The 15596-nt window shown below is 32.4% G+C and overlaps 1 long non-coding RNA gene across 1 annotated transcript; it reads right to left on the reverse strand.

Moving 5' to 3' along the window:
* Positions 1 to 2106: 2106 nt before the first annotated feature.
* LOC125594798 lies at positions 2107 to 2844 on the reverse strand. The gene is made up of 3 exons (XR_007329982.1): positions 2626 to 2844; positions 2370 to 2432; positions 2107 to 2226 (listed from the first exon to the last, which is right to left on the reverse strand). It is a non-coding gene; the product is annotated as an uncharacterized LOC125594798 (long non-coding RNA).
* Between the last annotated feature and the right edge of the window lie 12752 nt (positions 2845 to 15596).

Genomic DNA, 15596 nt, shown 5'->3' on the forward strand with positions numbered 1-15596 from the left:
TTCCGAGATTGAATACTTTTAGATAAGTTTTCGAATAACCAAAGGTGGTGGCTGCAGTGTCGTTCCGTGGGAGGGTAGGGACAACCCGCTCCTGTGCTCTTTTCTCAACTGACCCCTAAACGTGATTTGTTGACGTATCATAAAATGACATAGGGAAAATTTTACAATCAGCTAATTGGCTTCATTATGGCAGGGAAGGAGAGAGGGTCGAAGCCGTTTCCAAGCGCTCTTGACGTCCCGTAGAATGTCTTGGATTTCCTTAAGTTATTAAATCCATGTTACCAATACAAAGGGTAAGCAAAACCGCGAAAAGTGAAGTTCGAGAGGCTTGTTCATGAATATAGAGGAAGGACGTTGGGGGTTTCCTTGTAGAATGGAACAACCCGCCCAATAAGTCTTCCTACCAAGTTGGGATCCAGGAGTGTCTAATCTATGATGAAGGGACACCGTGAATGGGAGGCACGAACTCAACGGTTCAAATCCCAATAGGATGGAGATCTGGTTATGTTTGTAGGAGGGAGTTGAAATAACGGGTGGAATTGAGACAAGCACAAAAGGGAAACGCTTAATAATGTCAAATTTATTCTGACGGGCTCGGTACGAGGTCTGGGACTGTTGGCAGTGTTCTATGTTGTGGTAGATGTGGGTTTTGTCGAAGTGGGGAAGGGGGTTTTGGAGGATATGGGGTGAGTCGTGCGTGAGATGTGCGTGGTCGTGAACTGCTGGCTTTGAGCCTCGTCTGTGTTGTGGGTTGGAGTTGATATGAAAGTTGGAGTTCTAGTGACTAGTAGGCGGGGGAATTGGGCGGTAACATGTCATATTTGAGCGGCTTGGTGAGAGCTCTGGCGGGTCTGGGGTCGTCCAATGAAAGGGTCTTCTTGGTTTAGGAGAGCCTAAAGGTCATCGCTTCGCGGGGGAGTGCTCGAAAACAGTTTGTGATTTCTTCGGATTGGGTAAAGTTGGGGATCAGTTTGTTTGTTTTATGTTATGGGATTTCTGGTTGGTTGTTTGGCGGCATCTAGTATTGGTCCTCCGGTGGTAGCGTGGAGTGGTTCTGGTGTCGTAGACCGGGTGGGCCCAAGTGGGGGGAGGTAAAGTGGGAAAAAAGGGTAAGAAAAGTCTTTGGGGGGAGGAAAAGGTTTGGCGAAGGGGGAAAAGATATTATAGGGAGAGAGAGGGATAGTGGGTGAACTGTGAGATTGATCGTGAGGAATGGTGGAGTAGGTTATTATAGTCGGTGTGTTATACTAAAAAGTCGGGATTATGATTATAGGCTCGATCGCCTACAATGGATGCCATCGGATGGTGGAGAGGGAGAGCAAATTAAGGTCCAATGAAAGACTCGTTGGGATTTGAATTGAACGGCGTTTAAAAGAGGATGAGGTGTTATTTCAACTTGGTCTCGATTTTTCTTATAGTTTGGGATGTCAAACTTCTACAACATCTTCATATCCTCTCCGATTCAGTGTTAATTTTGATGAGCGTCACTATGTATTCATTTCGTGCTTAATCATTTTGTGTAATTGGAGCACTCTCTCTGAAGTTCTCGTTTTCTCGAATGAGCACTCCTTCCTTGAGTCGACATTTGTTTTTTTTTCTGGGTTGTGTTTGTATCCATCTTTTGGCTCCGGGTGGTTTTGGCTGCGGGGTAATGCCTCTAATGCTGGCTCGTTGGCTATGGGCTACTGGATGTGGCTGGTGGTGGGTTTTGTTTTTGTGTTAATATAATCTGACAAAAAAAATACATACATATATATATATATATATATTGCCCCTATAGACTTATAAATTAATAATGACATCTTACGTAAGTAGAAGTGATCCCATTATATTTCTTTCGGTGCTTATTAATTAATTATTCAAGTGGTATCGTGTTCCACGAACATACTAACTGTGTTTTCGTATGATTCGGTAATCGTGTTCCCACGGCATGGGAATTAAAAGTCAAAAAGGTTAATTAATTCTCAGAATAAAAACATAATCAAAGTTCAAAAAATTGCATTAGTATGCTGATAAGAAAAAAATTAATTTTATGATGGAATCAATATGAATCTAATCATGAAATGCTTAATTAATTTATTTACAATAGTAAATAAAATAAATGTAAACCTGAAAATGATGGCCAAGACAAAGGTGATGGCGGGTAGGACATTAGCGGTAGCAGAGGCGAAAGTTGCTGATGTGTAAGTCATCCCGACGTAGTAGAGATTCTGATCCAGCACCGGCCTGTCATTTTTAACACATTTATTTAACGTTTGTTTAATTTTCTTAGCCATATATAAGAACATCAAAACAAAAAGAAAATTTTACGAGATTATTCTTATAGTTTTTGTGTGAATGAAGTATGAGACTACTAGACGAGTACTTACTCAATAAATCCGAGAAGCGCGATTTGTAGGAATATTCGGAACGTCATCTTCGGCCTTATTTTCCTGCATAATCATAACAATAGCACAAATTGCATACTTGCGTAAGTTAAGTTATGTATTAACTTAAACTTGTATGTATAACCTAGATACGGCCACTCATTAACCTTATTTCTGGTGAGTTTTATGTTGAAAATCTATGACACGTTTACACACAAAATAAGAAACAAACTTATATATAGAGATCAAATAACCATACCTTTCATGAAAAAGAGCAACGGAGCGATGACAACGGTGGCGATTGCATGGCGATAAACAGCTAGAATGTAATGGTTCATGCCATGCTTAAGAGACACCATGGTGATTATGTACATACCGGCATAACCAAATTGCATAGATATCATTGCTAAGTATGGTTTCACTCTGTTCATTAAGCTTCCCCACATTTTCTCACTCTCCATTTATCTCTCTTTCTCTCTCTGTGTTTCTCTTTTTTTTTTTTATTGTATTTGATGTATTAATAGTGTACTTAGTTATGACTGTACGATTATGCTAGAAGAGATTACTTGCTTATAGCCTAATTAGGCTGACACAAGCTGACACGAAAGGCAATAGAGGAGTGCATATGTACAGCCATTGGTTATTTAGGCATCGCTTTTAGTTACAGATTCTTAATTGTTATCAAATTAGTATCCATTATGTGTGGCTAACTATAGTCTTGTTATATATAATCAAAACCGGGCTTAGATCGATTGTAAGTTTATCTGGTTAGATATTCATATATACTTTAATTTAATTATTGGACTATTGGTTGTGAAGACTTGCGTATGAGAATAATGTTGCACTGTTATTGGAATAAATATGTTGATAATTACGATGGCTCAAAGATATCTAACGTAGATGTTTGTGCCAAAGTGTATTGTTATATTGATAACGAATCATAAACTATCGTACCAATAAAAGAATGTAATGTTGCAATGTATACCATATTATATGTAAGGGCATACTTATTTGTCAAAGAGTTTTTCTAATAAATTTTTAGTAAAATTAAGTAATTATCATGTTTAATATTTGTGAAATAGCAAAAACATCAATCTTTCAATTATAGAAGGACTATTTGGTTTTACCTTTATTTAAAATGTAGTACTCTAAATAATATTTCTTACAATTTCCTCAGATTTGCGTTTTAAGAAATACTAGATCTCGACCCGCGCAACTGCGCGAATTTTTTGTTTTCATTTATTTTTATATAAACATTTTGTTTTCAATTCTAAATTGGTATATATTATAATATATATGTGTCTATCAATTTTTAAAACATAATAAGTTTACGGCATGTTTTTTTCATTGAATAGATTGTTTCAAATTTTCACATGTATTTGTATCTTCTCTCTATATATTTTTTGGATTATTATTCCATTATTAAAATCATAATTATATATATAAAGATTAGTAAAATATTGTTTTATTGTCATATTCAAAGATATTGTAACATTTCACAAATTTAGAAATATTTTTTAAAAATAAACTTTTCGCTTCACATATTTATATTATCGAGTAAATAATTAAACATTTAGTTTTTGTTTAATTTTTTAAAATAAACTATATAGTTTAAAATTTCTTTTCATTGGTTTAAGGTAGTAAGATTAATCATTGTTAGATAATATAATTTTTGTTATTTTAAAAAAATATTTATAATTTTAAAAGTTAACATCGACAAATATTTAAATAATTAACATATGGAAGTATAGTATTACAAAATTTTAATTATATCTATTTAATTTATATTATCTATAAATCCAATGGATCATCTATTGTTTAAATCCAATTATTGATAATCTAATAAAAATTTCTGGTAGACCCAAAATTTAAATGATAAGATTAGAGATTAAATGTAACATGATTTTCTAGAATATGTCCATTAGGTCCATTTTTAAAAATCACACATGAATAGAGGTTGTGACTTCTGTTTTAATATATAAGATTATACACAATTTGATAGTTTTATTTGTATCGATTGAATTAAAGTAAACATGCAAAATAGAGAGTGAGTATGAGATAGTATATAAATTTATATTTCTAGTATCCACTAAAAATTTCATATGAAATCTAAATACTATAAAATAATGTGGATTATAAAATTATTTATTTAAATTTTTTGATCAATAAAATTAATTTCTAGTAGTCTAATTTTCATAATATTTTTAAATATATATTTATGGTTTTGGATCTGAAAATTTAATTAGGATTTAGTTTTGTTTTTAGATATAATTATTATATGGTGAGTGAAGTTGATTTTATCGTATTGACCAACCGTACATTTTGATGCTAAAATTTTATATGAGTGAATTTCTTATTTTGGGTTTTATCTTATTGTCCATCCATATTTTTCTACCAATCATGTATTGGTTTAATATAATCAATAATCAAACAACACAACCTGCAATTTCTTTTCCCGTTCGATTGCTAGGACCCACGATCAGCACTGTTGACTAGTTTCATAAAACTTAAACTAATGTTAGTATAAGAGCACCTTTATCCCACGTTTCTATGGTGGGTTTTTTAGGAAAAACTAGATGTGGGTCCCACTGAAACAAGAGAAAACGTCTCCAGAAATCGCGAATAGGAGACGTCTGTTGAACTATTCGCGGGCCCCACTTACACGTGACTGTCCGCGATTGGTTTGATTTTAATTTTTTTTTCTTTTTTTAAATCAGAAAAAAAAATAATAATAAGAAACGTATATGCGATAAAGATGCTCTTAGTGCTGAAAACAAGATCGATCACTACTATTGACTGACACGAATAAAGCTAATAACCAATAAATCATGCAAATCACAAATGAAACACGTAAGTGCAGGAGAATTATTTTAAATAATTCAACCGATCCTGCAAAAAAAAATGTTAGCGCAAGAACACAAGCTTTACACAATATCAAAACTGGCCGGAGAAAGCACACATCCAGATTTTGTTTCGAGACTGTCGATTAACCTCTTCTTAAAACAAAACTTTTAGCAAATATCAGTATTGTTAGTGCAAAAGCATAAACAATATTAAAAAATTTAAGAGTGTAAGAACCTTATTTTACTGATATTTGTAAAAATAATAAGAACATAAATTAAAATTACAATACCGAAATATAAGAATAAAGACGAATTGCAGAGTCGAGATGTTAATATCTTTTCTTAAATCTTTAAACGTCCCGTAGTGTGACGGTTTCATAGCGCTCAGATTCCAGGATACAATTGCAGCATTGTTTCTGTTTACCATCACCCGAAACAGAATCTATCGAACCTAATTTTGTGATGTATTCTCAGAAAAATAAAAATAAAATAACTATTTCATGATGGGAGAATCTTTTGTTGTTTCACGTTCATGTTAGTCACTTTCCTTATGGCTAACAAGCCTTATTTATATGAAACTACGGGGTGTCCGCGTTACGCGCAGAATATTGTTTTTATTATTGCTAGAACATGATTTTTTGGATAATGTAATTTATGTTGCCGTTTTTATTTGTTAAGATCATTATTTGGTGTTTTTAGTGTGTGTATGTAGTAATAGATGATAGGTTAATATTTTGTGTTGTTTTTTTTTTCGAATAATGTGTTGTTGTGTGTATAGTACTTGTTAGTAGTGAAATGAGCATCTAATGTAAAATAATATTGAATTTCAATAACTTTGTTGATTCTAAGATTAACGGTTTCAGTGTCAAAATTGTATTATATTTTTTTCATATTTTTAAAAATTATAACTTTTAAGATGTTTTTTGCCCTCTCCCTATATTTTGACCTTGAGCCATCACCGTCTATGTATTTCCTTACCTTTCTGGTGTGCGGTGCTTCTCACCATCACCGGAAAAAGACTTAAATCTTTCTCTTGTTCTTCCTTGTCTTCTTCACCTGTGAGATTATATGGTATTTGTTGTAGATCGGGTTTATGAGTTTTCAGTTTTTCGGTTGATTCTCACGGCATTGTAGGTTATTGACTGCTCCTCTTTTTTCTTACATTTCAGCTGATGTTAGAAACTGCATCTTTTTGGTTGGGTCAGAGTTTAGTCGTTTTTGATGTTGTATTCCTCAACGTTGGCTTACCGTCAATAGTCACTGCTCGTCTTGATTTTCAAGATCTAATTTTTGGTGTTCTGACTTCTATTCTCTCTTTCATAGCTCGAGGACGGCTTCATAGTTTTCTAATTTTGTTTCGTCTCCCTTTCCCTCTATATTCTTGCATCTCTTTGCAGCTTTCATCGCATCTCTCTAGTGGCTCTCCATTTCACCATGTTTGCCACTTTAGGTTTGGATAATGTTTTCGTTCGTGCATGTTATATGGGCTTGGAAGGTTATTTTTGGTCTCAAGTTTAGTCTCTAATTTTGTGGTGATTGTCTTCCATTCTCCCTCCCTCAAGTTGTTTCTTTTCTTTCCATGTTTCCTTTGGTATAGGTGTGCGGAATTAGTCTCTTGGAGCTTTGGTTCCTTCTATCCAAGCTTTGTGGTTTTTCACTTGCATGACCGTGTTGTATATTCTTGTTTAGTTAGTGAGGTGTTTCTTACCTTTTAGCTACTGATTGTGATTCTGGTGCTTTAGGCATATATATATGTTCCTCCTGCTTCTAGGTGGCTTTGGCCTTTCGATTATTATTCTCCTTCTAACCCGCTTTCTTGGTTATTTGCGTTTGTGCTCTAGTTTCTATTATTAGTTTGATTATCTTATGATATTGATAGTGAAATAAACATATATATAATTTATAAATGAAATAATAAAAATTAGTAAAAATAATAAAATGGTAAAAGTTTATGCTATTTTAATTGTAAATAATTTAAATATTTAAAATATATTTATATTATTTTATTTATTTCTTGAATTTTAGGGACTAATAAGTGCGAGAAGGATTAGATAGTACATAATTAGAGATTGATGGAACAAATTGCAATAATTTAAAAGTAAAAGGATTTAAAATACAACAAAAAAAATATGAGGACACATGTCAACAAACCACCATTCCACATGTCATAAGAAAAGAAAAAGCCAACTTTATATCTATAGATGAGATGACATTACGTTATGGTTTTTAAAACCAAACGTTGAGAAACAATGGAGTCAAGTCAAAAATCAATGTTGTCATTATGGTATTTGATTCCCTTGACCTGATTTTTAATGACTTAACAATAAAAAATATATTATTTATTTGACCAAATCAAACATAAATAATATTCTTTTTAATTTGGGTTTGCATTTTATGTTTTACAAACATAAAGATAATCATCAATAAAAATTATATGAATAAGTAGTGAACACAATATCCATCTAACAAATTCAAATCCAAACCCAAATATCCAATGTGTGACATTTGCTAAATTTTATACTTAGCCAAATTTTAAAGATTTACAAGCTCTGTAAGTCACTAACTTCAGATTTCCATTTTTCATTCACAACAACTTCGGTTTTGACCAGAGGTTATACTACTTCATAGTGTTTTTCAAACATTAGGTTATTCCGACGAACGTCTTCGGCCGGAAACTTACCGGAAAATGGTCTAAAACCATTTCGTCAAAAACGAGTTCCAACACTCATGGCTACTGGCCATTTCTTGACCGGAGCAAACACAAACATCAAGATAAAGATCTAAAACCTTTAAAAGAATTACGGTGAAAATCTTCTTATGAAGACATAAATACAGATTCATCCATTCCAGTGTCGTGCTAGGTGACTTGCAGGTCCTGCTGCCCTCAGTAACATCCTGAAGCATCTTCTTCCGAGATATGTACGTCAAAATCGACAATAAAAGGGAGAGAGCATGCAGTCAGATTTCAGTTCGGCAAGAATTGAGTCAAAATCTTCCCCGATCACTTCTAATATTTTCTTACGGAAAATCAGCATATCTAACTCAAACTCGGAAGATGGAGCGTTCTCTTGGATCGACGTCCCTGCCATGGATCCCCATCAGAGTTTTTAGAGAACTCGTAGTCTTTATAAGGCAGGACTGAAATTCTGTATACAAGAAACTCTTTACCGTGGCCTTGATCGTTTCGATCTCGCGATCCGCCAAGACCACTGGTTCGGTCGTTCCTAGGAGATTTGCGTTTTTTAAAATGAAACGGTCCTTCACAGTCACTTTAGACGTAGTGACGTGAGATGTGTTCGCTTTGTGAATTTCATATAAGATTTTTCTTATATTACTTCATACAAATGTATTCATTACAATGAGTAACGTGTGTGATTCTCATTTTTGCAGCATCTGTACACTTTAGTCACAAATATTTGTCTTATCTGTATAGATGCACAATCAAAATAAAATTTAGTTACCAGAATTGTTGGAACATTTTGATTTTCAGTTACAGAAAAAATATTATATTTACTGGACTTTTGTATTCATTTCTGTGCACCGTATATAGGGTTAGGTACGGAGAGAATAATACTAAAATTTTTAGTATTTGTGATTTGATTCGTAATTTACGGATATACAAAAAATTATGGATGTTTACGAATACATTATCCATTTATTTAATACTAGCATATCTAAAAAAAACTATATGAGTTTGTTATAAAATGTATCTTTTATATAATAAAATAAAAGGTAAGAATTAGTAAAATTATATGTTTCATAAATTTTTATATTAATTAATTCTTAAAAATTCCAAATTATCAGGAAATTGTAGTTTTTACAAAGATTTTATATTTATTTTAAATTTAATATTTTTATAAGTAATTTTATAAGTACAATTACTAAAACAATATGATAAATAATAATTATATATAATTATACATTTAAAACTCTATATTTAGTTGTAGATAATGTTTATTTGTATCCAATAAGAGCGGAGCGGATATGTCTATTTCAATATTTTAGTATTTGTGATTTAATTTATTTTTCGTAAATATTAATTTTTAATATTTGAGTTGATCCAAAAATTTATGGATATTTAAATTTTCTGATAAAATTGAAATGAATAATAAATTAAATCAATATTTTTCTACCAATCTTGTATTGGTTTAATATAATCAATAATCAAACAACACAACCTGCAATTTGCTTTTCTCCCGTTAGATTGCTAGGACCCACGATCAGCACCTGTTGACTAGTTTCATAAAACTTAAACTAATGTTAGTATAAGAGCACATTTATCCTACGTTTCTATGGTGGGTTTTTAGGAAAAAGTGAGTGTGGGCCCACTGAAACCAGAGAAAATGTCTCCAGAAATCGCGAATAGGAGACGTCTGTTGAACTGTTCGCGGGCTCCACTTACACGTGGCGGCCCGCGATTGATTTGATTTTAATTTTTTTTTTTAAATCAGAAAAAATAATAATAAGAAACGTATATGCGATAAAGATGCTCTTAGTGCTGAAAACAAGATCGATCACTACTATTGACTGACACGGATAAAGCTAATAACCAATAAATCATGCAAATCACAAATGAAACACGTAAGTGCAGGAGAATTATTTTAAATAATTCAATCGATCCTGCAAAAAAAAATGTTAGCGCAAGAACACAAGCTTTACAATATCAAAACTGGCTGGCGAAAGCACACATCCAGATTTTGTTTCGAGACTGTCGATTAACCTCTTCTTAAAAACAAAACTTTTAGCAAATATCAGTATTGTTAGTGCAAAAGAATAAACAGTATTAAAAATTTAAGAGTGTAAGAACCTTATTTTACTGATATTTGTAAAAATAATAAGAACATAAATTAAAATTACAATACCGAAATATAAGAATAAAGACGAATTGCAGAGTCGAGATGGTTAATATCTTTTCTTAAATCTTTAAACGTCACGTAGTGTGACGGTTTCATAGCGCTCAGATTCCAGGATACAACTGCAGCATTGTTTCTGTTTACCCTCACCCAAAAACAGAATCTATCGAACCTAATTTTGTGATGTATTCTCAGAAAAAATAAAAATAAAATAACTATTTCATGATGGGAGAATCTTTTGTTGTTTCATGTTCATGTTAGTCACTTTCCTTATGGCTAACAAGCCTTATTTATATGAAACTACGGGGTGTCCGCGCTACGCGCGGAATATTGTTTTTATTATTGCTAGAACATGATTTTTTGGATAATGTAATTATGTTGTCGTTTTTATTTGTTAAGATCATTATTTGGTGTTTTTAGTGTGTTATGTAGTAATAGATGATAGGTTAATATATTTGTGTTTGTTTTTTTCGAATAATGTGTTGTTTTGTGTATAGTACTTGTTAGTAGTGAAATGAGCATCTAACGTAAAATAATATTGAATTTCAATAACTTTGTTGATTCTAAGATTAACGGTTTCAGTGTCAAAATTGTATTATATTTTTTTCATATTTTTAAAAATTATAACTTTTAAGATGTTTTTTGCCCTCTCCCTATATTTTGACCTTGAGCCATCACCGTCTATGTATTTTCTTACCTTTCTGGTGTGCGGTGCTTCTCACCATCACCGGAAAAATACTTACATCTTTCTCTTGTTCTTCCTTGTCTTCTTCACCTGTGAGATTATATGGTATTTGTTGTAGATCGGATTTATGAGTTTTCAGTTTTTCGGTTGATTCTCACGGCATTGTAGGTTATTGACTGCTCATCTTTTTTCTTAGATTTCAGCTGATGTTAGGAACTGCATCTTCTTGGTTGGGTCAGAGTTTAGTCGTTTTTGATGTTGTATTCCTCAACGTTGGCTTACCGTCAATAGTCACTGCTCGTCTTGATTTTCAAGATCTAATTTTTGGTGTTCTGACTTCTATGCTCTCTTTCATAGCTCGAGGACGGCTTCATAGTTTTCTAATTTCGTTTCGTCTCCCTTTCCCTCTCTATTCTCGCATCTCTTTACAGCTTTCATCGCATCTCTAGTGGCTCTTCATTTCACCATGTTTGCCACTCGAGGTTTGGATAATGTTTTCGTTCGTGTATGTTATATGGGCTTGGAAGGTTATTTTTGGTCTCAAGTTTAGTCTCTAATTTCGTGGTGATTGTCTTCCATTCTCCCTCCCTCAAGTTGTTTTTTTCTTTCCATGTTTCCTTTGGTATAGGTGTGCGGAATTAATCTCTTGGAGCTTTGGTCCCTTCTATCCAAAGCTTTGTGGTTTTCACTTGCATGACCGTGTTGTATATTCTTGTTTAGTTAGTGAGGTGTTTCTTACCTTTTAGCTACTGATTGTGATTCTGGTGCTTTAGGCATATATATATGTTCCTGCTTCTTGGTGGCTTTGGCTTTTCGATTATTATTCTCCTTCTGACCCGTTTTCTTGGTTATTTGCGTTGGTGCTCTAGTTTTTTATTATTAGTTTGATTATTTTATGATATTGATAGTGAAATAAATATATACATTACAAGAAAACATGTTATTACCGACTGCAAAAACAGTCGCTAATCAGTCGCAAAACATGTGTTTACGACTATTTTGTGTCGCTAAAATAATTGGTCGCTAATCAGTCGCAATTTTACGACTGATTAGCGACTGATTTGTGATTACTGTTATTAGTAGCAAAACAGCGTACTATTCTACGACTGCTCTTAAGTTGTTATATGGTTGATGTTGTAGTCGTTTTTCAGTCGTAAAATTAATTAAAATATTTTTTAAAAGAATTATAAATTTTTAATTAATTAATTTTTTTTTATTATTTAATCAATTAAGTTTTTTTGATTAATCAATTAAAACACAAAATATCGTTTGTAATTGAATTGATTTACAATTGAAATGATTTACAATTGAAATCGGTTTAATATAAACATAGCAGTAAAATAATTATATCTAACTAAAAACTAGATCTAGGGTTCTTCACGCCATTTACGGTGGGGCTTTTTCACAGCCATTGACGGCGGGTCTTCGGAGCTTGAACAGAGGAGGCAATCTTGAACGGTGATGAGCCTGAGCCCGATACGAGAAGACAGACGGTGAGCTTGTGAAGAGGTGAGGAGAGGCGGGAAGAGCTTTACCGTAGACACAATGGTGGTGGTCGTCGTCTTTATGTAGCTTCCGCCTCCACTGCATCTGTGTAGCTTCCGTTGTCTCTGTGTAGATTTCATTGTCTCTATGTACCTTCCGTCGTCGTCTATTAATAGCTTGAGCAGAAGTGACGAGAAGGATTGAGCATAAGTGAGGTGGAAATGAAGAGCTTGAGCTTGAAGACGAACACCGGTTTCAGTGCAGAAAGAAAGAACAGAGAGATAGAGCTGAGATGGAGAGACAGAGAAGAGAAGACGAAAGAGATAGAACAATGATTTCTAAGTTGAAGATGAAAGAGGAAGAAGATTGATTACTCGTGGAAAGGAAGAGAGATATAGAGAGATGTAAACCTTTGGATTAAGAATAATCAAAGGCGGAGATTAAAAGATTGGTTATCCTCGCCAATTGGTACTCAACCAATAGAAAATAAAAGGATGGATTGCTCTTTGTTTCCGAAGAGAAGAAACACACACAAAAGAAAATGAATCTAGACCATTAGATTTAAGCCAATTTAAGATAATCAGCGATTGAGATAGTATCCTTTAGCTAGAGTATTGACCAATATATACAAAAAAAGAAGCTGTTTATTTAAGAGAAGAGATTATAGATTATATTTAGTTTTATTTTTATTTTTATCCTAATTTATATAGAGAAGAAATATGATTAATTTGTGTAGGGTTTGATGTTAAGTTTGAAGTTTTGGTTAGTTTTTTTTTTTAAGTTTGTGATTTTATGTTTGGAGTTTAGATTAAAAGTTATGATATAGGGTTTGAGGGTTAAACTTAAAGTTTGGAATATTATAGTTGAAAATAATAAAATTTTCTTTTCTATTTATATATAGTTTGTTTATAAATGGTCTAAATTTAAAGTATTAGACATCAAATTCAACATTTGTAAAATGTATGTTTAAGATTTGGTGTTCAATTTTGAAGATGTTAGAGTTGTTTGGTTTAGATTTGGGTATAAGGTAAATTATTAAAACAAAATTTAAAGCCTAAGATTAATTTATATTTTTTGGAGTTTAGTTTAAAATTTAATGTATATAGTATATATGAGGTTTTATTTTTATTATATCATTTTTAAAATATTTAAAGTTTAAGTTTAATTTGAATGATAAGATTCAAAAAATTAAATTTTATAATGTTATATATAGGTTTAAATTTGGGGTTTAGGGTATAGATGTTAAGAAAGAGTTTAGGGTATAGAGTATGTAGTCGCAAAACAGTCACTAAATTAGCAACTGTTTTACGACTACATATTTTGATCGGCAATGTAGTCGCAAAACAGTCGGTAATTAATGACTGTTTTGCGACTACTTAATATATATCATATATGGAGTATTTAGTCGCCAATCAGTTGTTATTTAGCGACTGATTTGCGACTGATTAGTTTAGTCTCAAATAAGTCGTAAAACAGTCGCAATCCAGTCGTAATATTTTGCGACTGATTTATTTCATGTTTTCTTGTAGTGATAATTTGTAAATAAAATAATAAAAATTAGTAAAAATAATAAATGGTGAAAGTTTGTGCTATTTTTAATTGTAATAAATTAAATATTTAAAATATATTTATATTATTTTATTTTTCTTGAATTTTAGGGACTAATAAGTGTGAGAAGGATTAGATAGTACATAATTAGAGATTGATGGAACAAATTGCAATAATTTAAAAGTAAAAGGATTTAAAATACAAAAAAAATATGAGGACACATGGCAACAAACCACCCTTCCACATGTCATAAGAAGGGAAAAAACCAACTTTATATATATAGAAGAGATGACATTACGTTATGGTTTTAAAAACCAAACGTTGAGAACAATGGAGTCCTTTAAGTCAAAAATCAATGTTGTCATTATGGTATTTGATTCCCTTTGACTTGATTTTAATGACTTAACAATAAAAAAATATTATTTATTTGACCAAATCAAACATAAATAATATTCTTTTTAATTTGGGTTTGCATTTTATGTTTTACAAACATAAAGATAATCATCAATAAAAATTATATGAATAAGTAGTGAACACAATATCCATCTAACAAATTCAAATCCAAACCCAAATATCCAATGTGTGACATTTGCTAATTTTTATACTTAGCCAAATTTTAAAGTTTTACAAGCTCTGTAAGTAATAACTTGAGACTTCCATTTCTCATTCACAACAACTTCGGTTTTGACCACAGGTTACACTACTTCATAGTGTTTTTCAAACATTCGGTTATTCCGACGAACGTCTTCCTCCGAAAACTTATCGGAAAATGGTCTAAAACCATTTCGTCAAAAACGAGTTCCAACACTCATGGCTACTGGCCATGACCGGAGCAAACACAAACATCAAGATAAAGATCTAAAACCTTTAAAGAAATTACGGTGAAAATCTTCTTAAGAAGACATAAATACAGATTCATCCATTCCAGTGTCGTGCTAGGTGACTTGCAGGTCCTGCTGCCCTCAGTAACATCCTGAAGCATCTTCTTCCCAGAGATATGTACGTCAAAATCGACAATAAAAGGAGAGAGCATGCAGTCAGATTTCAGTTCGGAAAGAATTGAGTCAAAATCTTCCCCGATCACTTCTAATCTTTTCTTACGGAAAATCAGCATATCTAACTCAAACTCGGAAGATGGAGCGTTCTCTTGGATCGACGTCCCTGCCATGGATCCCCATCAGAGTTTTTAGAGAACTCGTAGTCTTTATAAGGCAGGACTGAAATTCTGTATACAAGAAACTCTTTACCGTGGCCTTGATCGTTTCGATCTCGCGATCCGCCAAGACCACTGGTTCGGTCGTTCCTAGGAGATTTGCGTTTTTAAAATGAAACGGTCCTTCACAGTCACTTTAGACGTAGTGACGTGAGATGTGTTCGCTTTGTGAATTTCATATAAGATTTTTCTTATATTACTTCATACAAATGTATTCATTACAATGAGTAACGTGTGTGATTCTCATTTTTGCAGCATCTGTACACTTTAGTCACAAATATTTGTCTTATCTGTATAGATGCACAATCAAAATAAAATTTAGTTACCAGAATTGTTGGAACATTGTTGATTTCTCAGTTACAGAAAAAATATTATATTTACTGGACTTTTGTATTCATTTCTGTGCACCGTAGGGTTAGGTACGGAGATAATAATACTAAAATTTTTAGTATTTGTGATTTGATTCGTAATTTACGGATATACAAAAAAATTATTGATGTTTACGAATACATTATCCATTTATTTAATACTAGCATATCTAAAAAAAACTATATGAGTTTTTTATAAAATGTATCTTTTATATAATATAAAATAAAAGGTAAA

The sequence above is a fragment of the Brassica napus genome (genome assembly GCF_020379485.1).
Source record: "Brassica napus cultivar Da-Ae chromosome C5 unlocalized genomic scaffold, Da-Ae chrC05_Random_14, whole genome shotgun sequence".
Classification (NCBI taxonomy): Eukaryota; Viridiplantae; Streptophyta; class Magnoliopsida; order Brassicales; family Brassicaceae; genus Brassica; species Brassica napus.